The following is a 17,016-nucleotide window of genomic DNA, read 5'->3' as shown; positions in this document are numbered from 1 at the left end:
TCAAGATGGAGATTGATATCTCCGATGATCAGAAGTCTTTGGAACTTAAGGAATGCGTTAGATATGGTCTCATAAACAAGTTCGGAGGAATTGCTCCAGGGGGTGGGCGGGCGATAAAGTAATAAGATACCTAGTGGGTGAAGATGGAGCTCATCATTGATAGAGGCTAACATATATTCTAGTGAATGGTGGCTGCCTTTTTCGAGGAGTTCAACATTAAAGAAAGATTTGTAGAGGAGTGCCAGTCCGCCTCCTTTACGGTTTAATCTAGGAGAAAAGAGGCCTTGGTAGCCCTGGGGGCAAATCTCGTTTACAGTATAATAATCATCTTTTTTGATCCAGGACTCTGTGATACAGAAGAGTCCAGGATCAAAATCTGTGAGGAGGTCTTTTATAATTTGGGTCTTGTTGCATACGGATCTGGCGTTGCAGTAAAGTATCGGGACTGGGGTTAGAGAGTCAGGGGCATGGTTGGGAAGGTTGGCAGGGGGCACAGGCTTTAAATAGGCGAGGTTGGCTTTGCGGGATTTATGTTTGTGAGGGTGACTTCTAGTGCGTAACAGCGTGGGGATTTTGAGGCTGGGGCAGGTATAAGTGACATTTGGGGAGTCTGGTAGATTGGGGGAGGAGGGTTTTAAGCAGAGGGTGATTTTAAGAGAAGAGCAGAGAAGGAGAAATAAGAGCCAAAAGGGAGGCTTCATGTTTGACTTGGGGAGTCTTTTAAGCTGGGAGGCAGGGCTTGTTTGGATCGTGTGTGAAACAGTTTACTAAGTGGAGGGAGTTTTGTTTTTTTTTTTTTGTTTTTTTTGGACAACACAGGAGGGGAAGAGTGGTTGAACCAGAATCCCAGCAGTGAGAGCGGATTTACCTCTGGACCTGTTTATCTTTTGGAACCTGGGCAGTAGGGTGTTCCACGCGGAATCGTATGCAGAGGGGGCTTAATCGGGGGGATTAAGCAAGGAAAGGCTATACTGTCAGGAAGCCAGGACCGGGAGGGGACTTGAATGAGCTAGTGGGAGGAAGGGTGAACAGTGGGAGGGGGTTCAGGTACAGATCACGACAGGAGTACAATTTAGCATCTAACAGTTCCAATAAAATATAGTACAGTTTGGCATCTAACAATTTCCAGTAAAATACAGTACAGTTTAACAACTAACAGTTTCCAGTTTGGCATCTGATAATTTCCAGTAAAATACAGTGAAATACAATGAGGTCCAATGAAATAGAACTTTGGTGCTTGGACGGTATAGCGCTCGGGAACAAAGGTATGGCGCTCAGGAACAAAGGGAAGAGTACAGTTCAGAATAATGGCTAGCTATTACTGTGAAGGGGACGGGCATGGATCCCAGTAATGGAAGCAATATAGGAACTGACGATTTGAGTCTAACAAAAATTCAAAGAGGGAGGGGGGGGAGGAACTTAGAGCAATGAGGGGGGAGCAAGATGTTGGAAAGCTACCTCTTTCCTCTGTTTTTGTGGAGTCGCTGGGGGAGGAGAGACTATTCAGCGGCCTCGAGGGCTGAAGGAAAGGTCAGGTGAAGAGGTAGGCAGGTCCGCCCGAACCAGGACCTGAAAAGGCAGGAAGGCTTTCGGCGGTCACGTAGTGGGTTGAAAGGGCGTCTCACGAAGGCGCTCACAAAGGCGCATGCGCCTTTGTCGTGCGCCTTTGTCGGCACGCCGAACGGCTGCACGCCGTTCGGAGGGTTGGTTTTGTAGGTCCGAGGTCTCCCGGTGTTCAAGTGAGGGGCGGAGCAGAGCTCCCACGCACCTCACCTCGCAGGAAGCCTGGAGAACAAGCTGGTAATGGCAGCAAAAGGCTGCACGCCGTTCGGAGGGTTGGTTTTGTAGGTCCGAGGTCTCCCGGTGTTCAAGTGAGGGGCGGAGCAGAGCACCCACGCACCTCACCTCGCAGGAAGCCTGGAGAACAAGCTGGTAATGGCAGCAAAAGGCTGCACGCCGTTCGGAGGGTTGGTTTTGTAGGTCCGAGGTCTCCCGGTGTTCAAGTGAGGGGCGGAGCAGAGCACCCACGCACCTCACCTCGCAGGAAGCCTGGAGAACAAGCTGGTAATGGCAGCAAAAGGCTGCACGCCGTTCGGAGGGTTGGTTTTGTAGGTCCGAGGTCTCCCGGTGTTCAAGTGAGGGGCGGAGCAGAGCTCCCACGCACCTCACCTCGCAGGAAGCCTGGAGAACAAGCTGGTAATGGCAGCAAAAGGCTGCACGCCGTTCGGAGGGTTGGTTTTGTAGGTCCGAGGTCTCCCGGTGTTCAAGTGAGGGGCGGAGCAGAGCACCCACGCACCTCACCTCGCAGGAAGCCTGGAGAACAAGCTGGTAATGGCAGCAAAAGGCTGCACGCCGTTCGGAGGGTTGGTTTTGTAGGTCCGAGGTCTCCCGGTGTTCAAGTGAGGGGCGGAGCAGAGCTCCCACGCACCTCACCTCGCAGGAAGCCTGGAGAACAAGCTGGTAATTTTCTCTCCTTTAGTCCCTTTTGTCTCACGTTTGACCATTACATCTGTCCCCCCTCATTATGCCATTCATTAGATGATGTTTCTTTTAATTATATTGTCCCTGTTAATGTCAATGGCATTGTTTTATTTTTCATCATGTTTTCTGTGTGTTTTCTGTGGATTTTTATCCTGTAAATTCGCTTAGAAATTGGATAAGCGATCAATCAAATTTTAATAAAAACTTGAAAACAGGCTGCATTGTGCATTGATCTGAGAAGCGAACAGACCACTTGGGGAGTCCCCCACTGCTGAAAAATGTCTTGAAGGACAGCCAGATTTAGGGTCCACTCATGAGGATAGAGTTTCCTGCTAAGGGAGTCTGCCAAGACATTGTGCTTCCCTGGAATATAGACTGCAAGAAACATAGAAATAGACGGCAGATAAAGGCCACGGCCCATCCAGTCTACCCACCCTAATGACCCTCCCCTACCTTTACCCTGTGAATAGATCCCACGTGTCAATCCCATTTGGCCTTAAAATCAGGCACGCTGCTGGCCTCAATCACCTGAAGTGGAAGACCATTCCAGCGATCAACCACCCTTTCAGTAAAAAAGAATTTCCTGGTGTCACCTTGCAGTTTCCCGCCCCTGATTTTCCACGGATGCCCTCTTGTTGCCGTGGGACCCTTGAAAAAGAAGATATCTTCCTCTGCCTCGATGCGGCCCGTGAGATACTTGAACGTCTCGATCATGTCTCCCCTCTCTCTGCGCTCCTCGAGTGAGTATAGCTTTAATTTATCTAACCGTTCTTTGTACGGGAGATCCTTGAGTCCCGAGACCATCCGGGTGGCCATTCTCTGGACCGACTCCAGTCTCAGCACATCTTTGCGATAATGCGGCCTCCAGAATTGCACACAGTATTCCAGGTGGGGCCTTACCATGGATCTATACAATGGCATAATGACCTCTGGCTTACGGCTGACGAAACCCCTGCGTATGCAACCCATGATTTGTCTTGCCTTGGATGAAGCTTGCTCCATTTGATTGGCAGCCTTCATGTCCTCGCTGACGATCACCCCTAAGTCTCGTTCTGCTACCATTCTTGTTAAGATCTCGCCATTAAGGGTATAAGTGCTGCATGGATTTTGGCTACCCAGGTGCATAACTTTGCATTTTTTGGCATTGAAGCTGAGTTGCCAGGTCCTAGACCAGCGCTCCAGTAGGAGTAGATCGTGCATCATGTTGTCGGGCATTGAGTTTTTGTCCGTTGTGCTTTTGCCCACTACATTGCTTAGTTTGGCGTCATCGACGAATAATGTTATTTTACCTCGGTCTACTTTAAGTAAAGAGCGTAGTTCCATAGACAGTAAGCTTCCCTGTAGAGTTGAAGGATCTCGAGCCTCCCTGCCTGTTTATATAAAACATAGCCACTTGATTGTCCCTCTGAATGAGAATGTTTCTTTTGGAAATCTACGGACGGAAGGCTTGAAGAGCATAATAGACTGCTTGGAGTTCCAAGTGATTGATATGCAGGGTCTTTTCGTTTGTTGACCACTGACCCCGAGTCTTGAGGCTATTGAGATTCACCCTCCAGCCTTGATTGGAAGCATCGGTGGTTATGGTAAGTAATGGCAGTGGAAGTTGGAACCAACATCCCTTTTGCAGGAAGGTGGAATGAATCCACCACAGGAGAGAATCTTTGATCTTTGAAGGCAGAGGAATCAGCTTTGAAAGTGGATGGAGGTGTTGATTTCAGTGTAGCTTCAGGTGCCACTGTAGTGGACGCATCTGGAATCTGGCATGTGGCACCAGCAAAAGCGATGCTACCATGTGGCCTAATAGATGTAATACAGTTTGAGTAGGGAAGACGACTGTCTTACTTGGTCTACCAGCTTGATTATGGCTTGATGTCTTTGAGGAAGCTAGGCTCTTGCAGAGATGGTGTCCAAGAGTGCTCCAATGAACGTGAGAGAACAAACTGGAGTTAGCTTGGACTTTGCGAGGTTGATTATGAATCCCAGTGTTTGCGAGGTGTGCACTGTGATTTGGATGGTGAGTAGTAGATGGTCTTTGTAATGGGCCTACAATAGCCAATCATCTAGGTAAGGAAAAACTATAGGTTGCTGTTTTCGCAAATGCGCCACTACCACAGCCAGGCACTTTGTGAATACCCGTGGTGCTGACAATAGGCCAAAGGGCAGGACTTTGTACTGGAAATGTATATTGAGAAACTTGAAACATATGAAGTGCCAGTGGGAAGGATGTATGGGGATGAGAGTGTAAGCATCCTTGACGTCTAGGGCGACTAACCAATCATGTTGTTTGATCAAGGGAAGAATCATTCTGAACTTTTCTCTCTTGAGGCAAGTATTGAGAGGTCTGAGATCAAGGATTGATCAAAGTCTTTGCATCTTCTTGGTTATCAAGGAAAGGTTTGAATAAAATCCCCGATTTATTTGCAGTAGTGGAACCCTTTTCTATAGCATTGTTCTGCAGAAGAAGAGATAACTCTGCTGCAAGTTATGGAATGTGCTGAGGAGGAACTGTTGATGGTGGTGGATTCTGAGAGGGTAGGATATGGGGTAGGAAATTTAGCAAATACCCCTGAGACACAATGCTGAGGACCAATTGATCTGTTGTGATGTCCTGCCAAGCTGAGAAGTGAGTTAGCTGCCCTTCCACTAGCAAATGGTCAAAAGCTAGGCGAGGGTTTTAGTGCAGGTAGCTGAGAAGCAGAAGGTTACTTACAGTCTTCTAGGACATTGCTTTGGCATGTAAGAAGAAGGCTGTGCTCATTGCAAGCTGATCCTGTTGTAAGGAACAAAACGTAGTTGAGGATAATATTGCTGAAAAAACTGTTGCTGATATGCTCTATGAAAAGAAAAAGTAGAGGAAGGGCGACAAAATTGTTGAGATTGATCCAAAGGGTGCACTGAAATCTCAGTAGTCAAAGAATCCTTTTTAAAAGTGAAATGGTGGCTTGCACCTTTTCTCCAAACAGGCTGTCTCCTAAACAGGGAGCATCTGCCAGCCTATCATGAAGATCTTCCCTAAGGTCTGATGCCCTAAGACATGCCATATGTCTGGCAGCTATAGCCACTGCCGCTGTCCTAGTCGTCATATCATAAGCGTTATAATTGGTCTTTAACAAATAAGTGAATCCTTGTAGAGTCGCATGAAGTTTAGGAATAGTCTCAGGTGAAGCCATATTAAGTTGCTGTAGAACTGAATGTTGGAAGTGTAAGATTTGAAGCTGATGGGCCATGATTTTTGATGAAAGCATAGAGCCCTAGTATACCTTACAGCCAGTAGAATCTAAAAAACGGCATTCTTTCCCTGGAGGTGCATTACTAGGCGTTTGGCAGCTAAATTTGGCAGCTAAAATTTAATGCTAAGAAATGCAAGGCCATGCATTTCAGCTGCAAAAACCCAAGGGAATGGTACAGTTTAGGGGGTGAAGAACTGATGTGCATGACGGAAGAGCGGGACTAAGGTGTGACTGTATGTGATAATCTTAAGGTGGCCAAACAGGTGGAAAAGGTGACGGTGAAAGCTAGAAGGATGCTAGGATGCATAGGGAGAGATATGGCCAGAAAGAAAAAGGAGGTACTGATGTCTCTGTATAAGACTGGTGAGACTTCATTTAGAATATTGTGTACAATTCTGGAGGCCGCACCTTCAAAAAGATATAAAAAGGATGGAGTCGGTCCAGAGGAAGGCTACTAAAATGGTGTGTGGCCTTCGTGATAAGGCGTATGGGGACAGACTTAAAGATCTCAATCTGTATACTTTGGAGGAAAGGCGGGAGACAAAGAGATAATGGTTACAGCGGATGGGCAGACTAGATGGGCCATTTGGCCTTTATCTGCCATCATGCTTCTATGTTTTGATGCCTTGGATCTTTTGATAGCCAACTCCGAGACCATAGATTGGTGAGGGAGCTGAAGGTCACGACCAGGTGCCTTTTCTACTTTAGCTTAAGATGTTTAAAAGCCATGGAGAAGAATGGTGAGGAAAAAACTCAAACACAGCTCCAAGAAAGTGCAGACTGTGGAGCAAGCCTGGTCCTTATTCAAAGACACAGTAAACGAGGCGCAAAACCAGTATATATCCAGATTTAGAAAAGGATGCAAAAAGAATCGAGCAAAAGACCCAGCATGGATAACAACAGAAGTAAAGAAAGTGATATGTGACAAGAAAAGGTCGTTTCGGATGTGGAAAAAGGATCGAACTGAACAAAATTGGAGAGAGCACAAGAAGCAACAAAAAGAGTGTCACCAAGTGGTCAGAATAGCAAAGAAAGAATACGAGGAGAGACTAGCTGAAGAAGCACGAAATTTTAAACCACTCTTCCGATATGTGAAAGGAAAGCTGCCGGCGAGGGAGGAGGTAGGACCTCTGGATGAGGGCAACAGGAAGGGAGTGGTGAAGGAGGAAAAAGAGGTGGCTGCCAGACTAACCCTGAAAACAGGGGTAATCCCAGAGGACTGAAGGATAGCGAACGTTACACCTATCTTCAAAAAGTGATCGAGGGGCGACCCAGACAACTACAGACTGGTAAGCTTAACCTCAGTTCCGGGAAAGATGGCCGAATCCTTGATCAAGGAAAGTATCAATGAGCATTTAGAAAATAATAATCTGATGAGAACAAGCCAGCATGGTTTCTGCAAAGGAAGATCATGCCAAACTAACCTACTGCATTTCTTCGAGGGGATAAGCAAGCAATTGGACAAGGGTGACCCCATAGACATTGTATATCTCGATTTCCAAAAAGCCTTTGACAAAGTACCCTACAAGCGCCTACTGAGGAAACTGTGGAGCCATGGGGTGGTAGGGGACGTGCATAGATGGATCAGAAATTGGCTAGCGGATAGGAAACAGAGGGTAAGAGTAAAGGGACACTACTCTGACTGGAAAGGGGTCACAAGTGTGGTCCCACAGGGGTCAGTGTTGGGACCACTGCTGTTCAATATATTCATAAATGACCTGGAAACAGGGACAAAGTGCAAGTTATAAAATTCGCGGATGACACAAAACTCTCCAGTAGAGTCAGAACTGTTGAGGATTGCAAAGAATTACAAGGAGACCTGAACAGACTGAGTGAGTGGGCAAAGAGATGGCAGATGAGCTTCAATGTAGAAAAATGTAAGGTCTTGCATGTGGGGAAGGGGAACCCAATGTACAGCTATATGATGGGAGGGAGGCAGCCTAGAAAAAGACTTGGGGGTATTGGTGGATAGATCAAGGAAGTCAGCGGCGCAATGTGCAGCAGCCTCAAAGAAAGCGAACAGAATGTTGGGCATAATCAAAAAGGGTATTACTACCAGAACGAAGGAGGTTATTCTACCATTGTATCGAGCGATGGTTCGCCCATATCTGGAGTATTGTGTCCAGTACTGGTCGCCGTACCTTAAGAAGGATATGGCGATACTCAAGAGGGTCCAAAGAAGAGCGACAAGGATGATAAAGGGCATGGAAAACCTTTCATATGCTGAAAGGTTGGAGAAGCTGGGGCTCTTTACCCTGGAGAAACGGAGACTTAGAGGGGATATGATAGAGACTTATAAAATCATGAAAGGCATAGAGAAGGTGGAGAGGAACAGATTCTTCAGGCTAACTGGGCCAACAAAAACAAGAGGGCATTCAGAAAAACTGAAAGGAGACAGATTCAAAACGAACGCTAGGAAGTTCTTCTTCACTCAGAAGGTGGTGGACACCTGGATTGCGCTCCCAGAGGAGGTGATAGGGCAGAATACAATATTGGGCTTCAAAAAAGGATTGGATGACTTCCTGAAGGAGAAGGGGATTGAAGGGTATAGGTACAGGTACTAAATGAATAGGGGATGAATAATTTAGGTAAGGACCAATTACAGGTAACGGACCTGGGGGGCCGCCGTGGGAGCAGACTGCTGGGCACGATGGACCCTTGGTCTGACCCGGCAGAGGCAATGCTTATGTGCTTATGAGAGGGGGCTTCTGCCAATTATCCAGTTGTAGATCTTGCAGGATCTGATGCACTGGTAGGGAGATAATCTCCTTCACTGGAGTCTTACAGGACTGAAGGTAGCTTGAAACTCCTTACTGCCTGTGGCTGTTGTGGTCTGATTTAGACTCAAAGGAGAAGATACCTTTTGTTAAAATTTTGGATAGTAATACTCCTCTGTTAAAGCTGACTGCAGAAGAGGCAGTGCAGGCTGGTCTAGCTCTAAATCAATGACCTCAACATGGCCTGACCAGTCTTTGAGAGATGATGATCCCTGAGCTGCAGATGAGAATATGGGGGTACAAGGTCCCCAAGTTACATCCTAAGGAATATCTACCAGGTGGTCTGCAGGAATTTGCTCCACACAACTAGGACATTACAGGGCTTCCAGAAGAGAAATAGTAACAGCAGTAATAGAAAGCTGTAGCAAAGCAGCACTATCCTGCATAAACTTCTGTAAAACGCAGAAAAAAATTGAGTGACTGAACAGACTCAGGAGCTAGAGAAGGAGGCTCTGGTAGTAAGGTACCTGTTCAGGGCCTAACGATGCTAGAGAGGCAACCCGTTTGGTCTTTGCCCGGGTTTTTACCTGGTTTGCTGAAGCTCCCAATGTTGAAAGCGTTTCTTGCAGCCTGATTAGAAAAAAAAAGGACTGCAAAGCCAAAACTGGGCCTGCAAGAGCTCCCTCTGAAGTGTTTACACTGAATGGAGCAGTCCCTGAATCTTTCAGCAAGGAACGTGCCATCGAAGCTGCCACTGGTGAAGAGGGGGTGTCACACCTTTGTAACACCGGGAGCTTTTTTTCTTCTGAGGCATCACCAGTGCCGATTTTTTATTTCCTGTCGGCAGTGGTAGTAATGTGCTTCCCTCCCCTATTGGTACCAAGTCAGGGCCCTTGGAGGAGGGAGGGAGCTGCGATGTTAGCGGCTTTGAGCACTTCTTGGACGGCACAGTGCGAAAAAGCAAAGGAGCGCTGTTATCCATGGCTGCCGCAGAGATGAAAAAAGTGTCTTCGTGGTCCTAAAGACCACCAAATTAAAAAGAATATAAATGAAAACTGGCAGTTTAAAAACAGCTACTCACGTTTAACTTTATTCTTTTTTCTGACAGGCTTCCTGTATTGACAGCTTATTCCACTTTATTCTTTTTTTTAAAGAAAAAGTAAGCTTAAAAATGAAGAAAGCTCTTTGGCTTCCTCTAAGTTGTTTTTATTTTTGTGAAGAGAGGGGATAGCTGCAACTGTATAGGAGAAGTTGAAGAAAAAACTGACAGGATAAGGGGGAGGGGCTTTAGAAGTAGGGCATCCTCCACATGCTCAGTAAGCTTAAAGCTTACTATAGCTAGGGATGAACAGCGATACAAGGTTCAGTCAGAAGACTTCACCAACAAGTGTGCCTGCATTATCTCCTGCTTGTCTCCGGAGAAACCCTATTCCACCTCTGACATAGTTCAACTATTACATTTATAGAATCAACAGACAGCCTCTAGAAGATTCATACAATGTATATATTTTTAATTTTATTTGTTTTGTTTGGTTTTATCTGTGGTTCTAGAGATTATTGTGCTTTCCAATGCAAGTGGGTGCACTGAAACACAGCACCATGTCAAGTCCTTCTCTTAGACTTGTTTTTTATCGTAAAGTTTGCATTGGCAATTCTTTGATTCCAAGGTTTCCTTTTTAAAAAAAATATTTTAACTGACATGAAGAAAGGTTTACAAACAAATGAAATACAAAATTTGCTTATTCACTCTTACAGTAGTGCTTGTGTTATGCCACCAGTTTGTAACTCACATTCAATGCATGGCACAAACTCATAAAAATGGAAATTATTATAGGATTTCTGAATGTACATGATAATCTTTTCTCTGCTTTCATGAAACTGTTCAACTACTAGAAATTTATCAACATGCACAAAGTTTTACATCTAAAAGAAGACACAGATCATGCAAACAAACATTCTAGTCACAACTGAGGACTTTACAGAAGGTGAGAAACAGAGAAGTGATTTTGCAGTTAAAAGACATTATACTATCATTATGAGTTGGCTAAAAGATCTGATGGAAAAAATGTGGTTGTAGAAGTCATGACTGCATTTTTTTGTTGCATAGAAACATGACAGCAGATAAAGGCCAAATGGCCCATCTAGTCTGCCCATCCGCAATAACCATTATCTCTTTCTCTCTCCAAGAGATCCCATGAGATTATCTTTTTGAGCAATATGGGCAGCTTTCATTATTTCTCAAAAGACTTCACTGTATTGATATCAATCTTGAAGCATTTCCTCTCAAGAGAAAAAAAATGAAAACACACTGAGCAAATACAGATGATAGGAATGGTTTGTAGAATGAAATTTGCTGTATTTTGTCACAGCCAAAACACTGCAGTAGCAGATGCAGACAGTGCACTCACCAGTCTGCAAAACTTCAACAGCTCTAACTTCCTCATTACAACTCTGGGTTTAAGAACATAGATGAAAGAGGAAACTATATTTGCAACAGAAAAACAGCTAGTGTGAGCAGTTGTACTTCCTGTTTTAAATGCCATGATTTCAGTTAGCCAATTTTCAAAAGAAAACTTATGACAAAAGCCAGCATCCATCCACTCTTGCAAAGATGCAAAGACTCTACTCAAATCCTTATCTTTGCCTGCAAAAAGGAACATTGCTTATCCAGAGTTTTCACGCAACTGTAAAAGGTAAACCCCACCCCCACCTTAATATACCCAGTGCATCATAGACTAACTTAATTCCAGCTTGTTGTGCTGACTTATGTCATCTGAACTGCACTGTGCTCGGTGCTGAAATGCTTGCCTTGCATCTAATACACCTGGCCGTATCAATCCAATGACACATCTGGCTTAATCTGGAGGCATGCAGTAGACTTGAAAAAGAACAATTGCTTATTCAGTCTCAGACTGCTTGGAACCCCAGAACTGGAGAAATATCTGAAATGAAAAACCTTTTCTTTCCCAGAACTATTTCAATAATAATAATAATAATAACAACTTTATTTTTATATACTGCAATACCACAAACAGTTCAGAGCGGTTTACAGAGGACTGTATACAGACAGCGATATTACAAAAAAACTTTCAAAATTACATTAGCATGGTAAGATTAATCAAATTTCTCCTGGAAGTGTTTTAGAACAGGGCATGGAACAATCACGTCATATCATGATTTGAAGGTCACTTTTGATAAAAGATGCATCTTCAAAAGGCACCAAGATCATCACCACTATGCATGACCAAGGTAATCAACAGAAGATTACCACCCACTTGCCTAACCAAATACCAACAGACTAGGGTTGTGATCATTTGGGCTCTTTAGGTGGCTTTTGCCCGGGGGGGGGGGAGTATTTTATCTGACTTCTGTTCATTTTAACATCCTATGTATTTGTTTTACACCTGTCCTGAAACATTTACATAAGATTAGCCATACTGGGTCAGACAAATGGTCCATCTAGCCCAGTATCCTGTTTACACAGTGGCCAACTCAGGTCACAAGTACCTGGCAAAAAACCAAATAGCAGCAACATTCCATGTTACAGATACCTGTGTCTGTCTCAATAGTAGACTACAGACGTTTCCCTCCAGGAACTTGTCCAAACCTTTTTTATAACCAGCTACATTAACCACTGTTACCATATCCTCTAGCAACACATTCCAGAACTTAACTATTCTCTTAGTGAAAAAATATTCTCTCCCATTGGTTTTAAAAGTATTTGTAACTTCGAGTGTCCCCTAGTTTTTGTAATTTTTGATGAGCTAAAAATTGATTCACTTACACCACTCAGGATTTTGTAGACTTCAATCATATCTCTCCCTCAGCCATCTCTTTTGCAAGCTGAGGAGCACTAACCTCTTTAGTCTTTTCTCATATGAGAATAAGCCCTCAAGTAAGTGAATCACTAACTACCTCTACACAAATGGCAAAAGGGAGCAATGACTGGAAAACAGTATAAACTAATGCTCGAAGTATGGAAAACAAGAATTTGGAGATCATGTGAAGTTTGCTGAAAGTCAGGAAGCTGGTCTACAGGATGAATTGTTCATAATGAGACAGGCGTTGAACTAAGTGCTTAAAACAGAATGTCATATAGAAAGCATAGCTGGGGGTGTGGCTAGTAAGCATCACATTTTGAAATAGCTTACAACCAAACTTATCCAACATATGACTTCCCCTATTTGGACGTGCAGTGGCATAGAAACATAGAAGATAACGGCAGAAAAGGGCCATAGCCCATCAAGTCTGCCCACTCCTTTAACCCTCCCCTAACAACCTCCTAAGGGGTCGCTCACAGGTGGCATCACCTCTACACTGCCCTCGTAAAGATCCGACGTGGGCATCCCATTTATTCTTAAAATCTTGTTTGCTGCTGGCCGCGATCACCTGCTCTGGGAGTTTGTTCCAATGGTCTACCACTCTTTCTGTGAAGAAGTACTTCCTGGTATTCCCATGAAATTTCCCGTCCCTGATTCTCAGCGTATGTCCTCTTGTGGCTGACGGACCCTTGAAAGAGAAAATGTTGTCTTCCACCTCTATGCGGCCAGTGATGTACTTAAATGTCTCCCCTCTCCCTACGCTCTTCGAGAGAGTATAGCCGCAATCTGTGCAGCCTGTCCTCGTATGAGAAATCCTTAAGCCCCAAGATCATCCTAGTGGCCATGCGCTATGATCTAGAGGTGGACGACCTCTTCAAAACTGATTCAACCAGAAGAGACTGATGCTGCAATTGTGGCCTATTAAAGTCAGGACATGACTGTCCACTGTAAAGGGAATTCAATTTGGATGGAGCCATTGTTATATGCAGGGGGAGTCTTCCAGGTTTTCAACATGAAGTCCCTTATGAGGTCATGGATTGGGAGTTTTAAACATTCTCTTGGGAGGTGCTCAAAGTCAAGTGCATCAAAAAGTGCAACTCTTGGTTCAGATTTCATAAGCACAGAAAGAGCTTGACCCATTTGCTCTTCAGTGGTGTCCTATGTCTAGGTTAGTGGTCTCAAACTCACAGCCCAAGGGCGGCTCACCAGGTACAATTTTGAGGCCCTCGGTATTATAAAGAATGATTCTTTATGGAAAACTTGTGCCTTGAGGCACGGATTCTGTAAAGCCTCATTGAACTGTGCTCAGGCTGGGCTGGTATCGGAGGAGTCAGTGCAGCAGTTGTCTTCAATTGGCCTCGAAGCATCGATGCTAGCTCCTGTTGAAGCAGCTCTCAAAGCTTATCCTAATTGGTGGGATGCAGTACCATGGATGGTACAGGGTGTTGAGGCGTTGGTGACCTCGATATCAAGATGACACTTCAGTAAGCAATGGAGAGCGAGACTGCTGGCAACACCATTTGGCATGCATTAACTTACTCAATGCTAGAGATGTTGGTGTCGTTTGGTGAGGTGAGGCATGGGAATCCTTTTTAGCTTGTTTACTTGATGGTGTCAGTATCGGTGCTGAGGAAGTTGATGTCAATTGATGCAGTGATTGTGGTGACTTCGATGTGGTGTCAACATCGGGTGTAGAGGACATGTGATGAATATTGAAGTCCAAAAAGTTTCTCTTGCTTCAGATGTTGAGCCTTCAAAGAACATTTTTGTAACTTTGAACAACATTGACAAGAGTCTACCAAGTGCTCAGGACCAAGGCACTGAAGACATAGAAACATGATGGCAGATAAAGGCCAAATGGCCCATACAGTCTGCCCATCCACAGTAACCATTATCTCTTCCTCCCTCTAAGAGATCCCACGTGCCTATTCCACGCTTTCTTGAATTCAGATGCAGTCTCTGTCTCCACCACCTCTTCCAAGAAACTGTTCCACACATCTACCACTCTTACTGTAAAACAGTATTTCCTTAGATTACTCCTGAGCCTTTCACCATCTGGAATTCAGCACCAAATTATGTAAGAGAAATTAAATCCCTTGATAAATTTAAAAGTATGATAGTCCTTTAAAGGACGGTAATGGAAATCTGTTCCTTGCCATCTTTTTTTTTTTTTTCAAATTCTTTATTCATTTTTTTCATCTTCCATCAAGTGTACAATATTACATCAATTAATTCATACACATCACTTGAAATTCTTTCTATTATCATCTGAAGTACATAAATTATCCCCCTCCCCGAACCACCCTATTCAAAGATATAATAAAAAGTTAACATATATATATGCTATCTTCATAATTATTGATTAAATCTATATTATAACTATAAACCCCCCTCCCATAATTATAATTATATTTTCAATGTAAAACGGCATCTAATCATTACAATAAATGGTCAATGGCCCCCAAATCTTCTTAAAGTTATTATAATTCTCTTTTTGTATAGCAATTATTCTTTCCATTTTATATATATATGACACAATGAATTACACCAGAAGGTGTAATTAAGTCTTGTGTAGTTTTTCCAATTTTTGATGATATGCTGAATGGCGACTCCTGTCATTATTAATAAAAGTTTATTATTATTATTATTATTTAATACCCTTGTCATCTTTTAATCATTTTAGCTTATTTTACATAATTCTAGACTTTTTATACTTTGTTCCCCTTCTTTTTGTCTTGATCCCTCTTCCCCACTCTTTCCCTTCATACAAATTGTATTTCTGCCCTTCTCCATCTTGTATCGGTAAGTTTATGTTCATCAGTGCGTTTGATTGTTTGTAGCATTGTTTGTAATTTGTTCTTAATGTATGTTTTTATTATACTCTGTTTTATATTATGTAAAACTGCTTTGAATTTTTAATAAGGCGGTATATCAAATTTTTAGATAAACCTGAAACTTCATCCTATTGCACCGAGAGCATCTCTTGAAGCAAGTAGAAGGCTTTGACATTGGGGGGGAAAACCACCGAAGTGAGATCAAAGGATAGTAGTAATATCAAAGAAAAGTAAATTCATGAAGAAAACCAATATGGGAAGGCACAAAAAAAGGGGAAAAAAGTAGCACAATTGGAGACTCTGACACACGTCTTGTTAGCTCTGCAGAAAACTAAGAACTAATGGTCCTGTGAGCCAACATTGGGAAGGAAGGGAGGGTAGTCTTAAAACTTCTAGGAAGTTAAAGTGACAGTACACTTTTGCACTGTTCATACCAGGCTGACATCACCCATGTGTGAGAATATGCTGCCTGCTTGTTCTGGGATAAAGATCTGAATGGTTCTTCCAGTCTGCACACATTATACATTCATTTATATTATACATTCTTTAATATTTCTGTACCACAGACTGTGGAAGTCCGCCCAGTACAGTCTTTAGGTTCCCACTACCGGAATTGCCATCAAAGCTCATTCTAGCCTTCTATCCTAACCATCCTGTGGTTTAGCACTGTCCTCATGTTCCAAATCACTAGAGCTTCCATCAAAGCCCTCCCCAGTCCATCCTAAACCGAATTGTCATATATGGGACACAGACCGTTCAAAACTGCCCAGTACCAGCCTTAGTTTGTTGTATACCATTCATTTTCTAATTAGAGATCCTCCGTGTTCATCCCATGCTTTTTTGAATTCCATCACTATAAACTCTGTCAAGCAGGGACTGTCTCTTACATGTTTAATGTACAGCACTGCGTACATCTAGTAGCATTATGAAGATTGGTAGTAGTAGAGTTTCATCTACTGAAAAATGAACAAAAACTACAACATTTTGGACAAGAAAAAGACTGGGATTATGAAGAATTTGTGGATCACCTGGGATTTTCTATTCTTTCCAGTAAAAAAACTGATTCAAGAAAACTGGACACTGATAAAGGGAAAAAAAAGCATATGAGTGACATTAAAAATAGACCTGTTGTTACCAAATGCATATTCTGGACACTGATAAAGGGAAAAAAAAGCATATGAGTGACATTAAAAATAGACCTGTTGTTACCAAATGCATATTCTGTGCTATGTGTAGCAAAGGACAAGATCCTCAAGTACTAAAAAAATGCAACTAAAGACCAAAGAAACATAGCAGAAAGGTACAACAATTCCAAATTTTACTATACACCACCAGCCTGAGTAAAAAGAATCTTCAAGTTCACCTGGATATATTGCTGGAATATAACATAACATATTAACTTCAGGAAGCAGCTTGCTGATACAGTGCAAACAATGAGAAGATCTGTCTCTCAAGCTATCCTTTAAGGATGATCTCCGATGCATTTAGCTCATTCCTATTATGTCATGCACAAAACTAATTTAGGAAAACCAAACAGGAAAGGTAAAAGTAGAAAATATCAACTTAAAAATCTATTACCTAAGTAGTAAAATCAAAACATATAAATAATATGAAGGAGAAAAGGACCTCAGAATATATGCCCTGCTTCAAATTTTACTATTTAGATCAGTGGTTCTTAAACCTGATTTGGGGTACTCCCAGCCAGTTGGGTTTTCAAGTTATCCCTAATGAATACACATGAGGCAGATTTGCATGCCTGTCATCTTTATTATAGACAAATCTACCTCAAGCATATTCATTAGGGATAACTTGAAAACCTGACTGGCTGGGGGTACCCCAGGACAGGTTTGAGAACCACTGATTTAGATAAAATGTGTTTTATTAAATTGATATTATGCACCTAACCAAGTCATTTGTAGACATTACCCAGGAA

At 43.1% G+C, this 17,016-nt stretch overlaps 1 protein-coding gene across 6 annotated transcripts in view; it reads right to left on the bottom strand.

Moving 5' to 3' along the window:
• NDEL1 (nudE neurodevelopment protein 1 like 1) overlaps positions 1-17,016 on the bottom strand; it is a 102,444-nt gene that overhangs the window by 31,791 nt on the left and 53,637 nt on the right. The window lies entirely within an intron of this gene.

Source organism: Geotrypetes seraphini, chromosome 10 (genome assembly GCF_902459505.1).
Source record: "Geotrypetes seraphini chromosome 10, aGeoSer1.1, whole genome shotgun sequence".
Lineage (NCBI taxonomy): Eukaryota > Metazoa > Chordata > Amphibia > Gymnophiona > Dermophiidae > Geotrypetes > Geotrypetes seraphini.
This window is presented reverse-complemented; position numbering and strand designations above follow the sequence as displayed.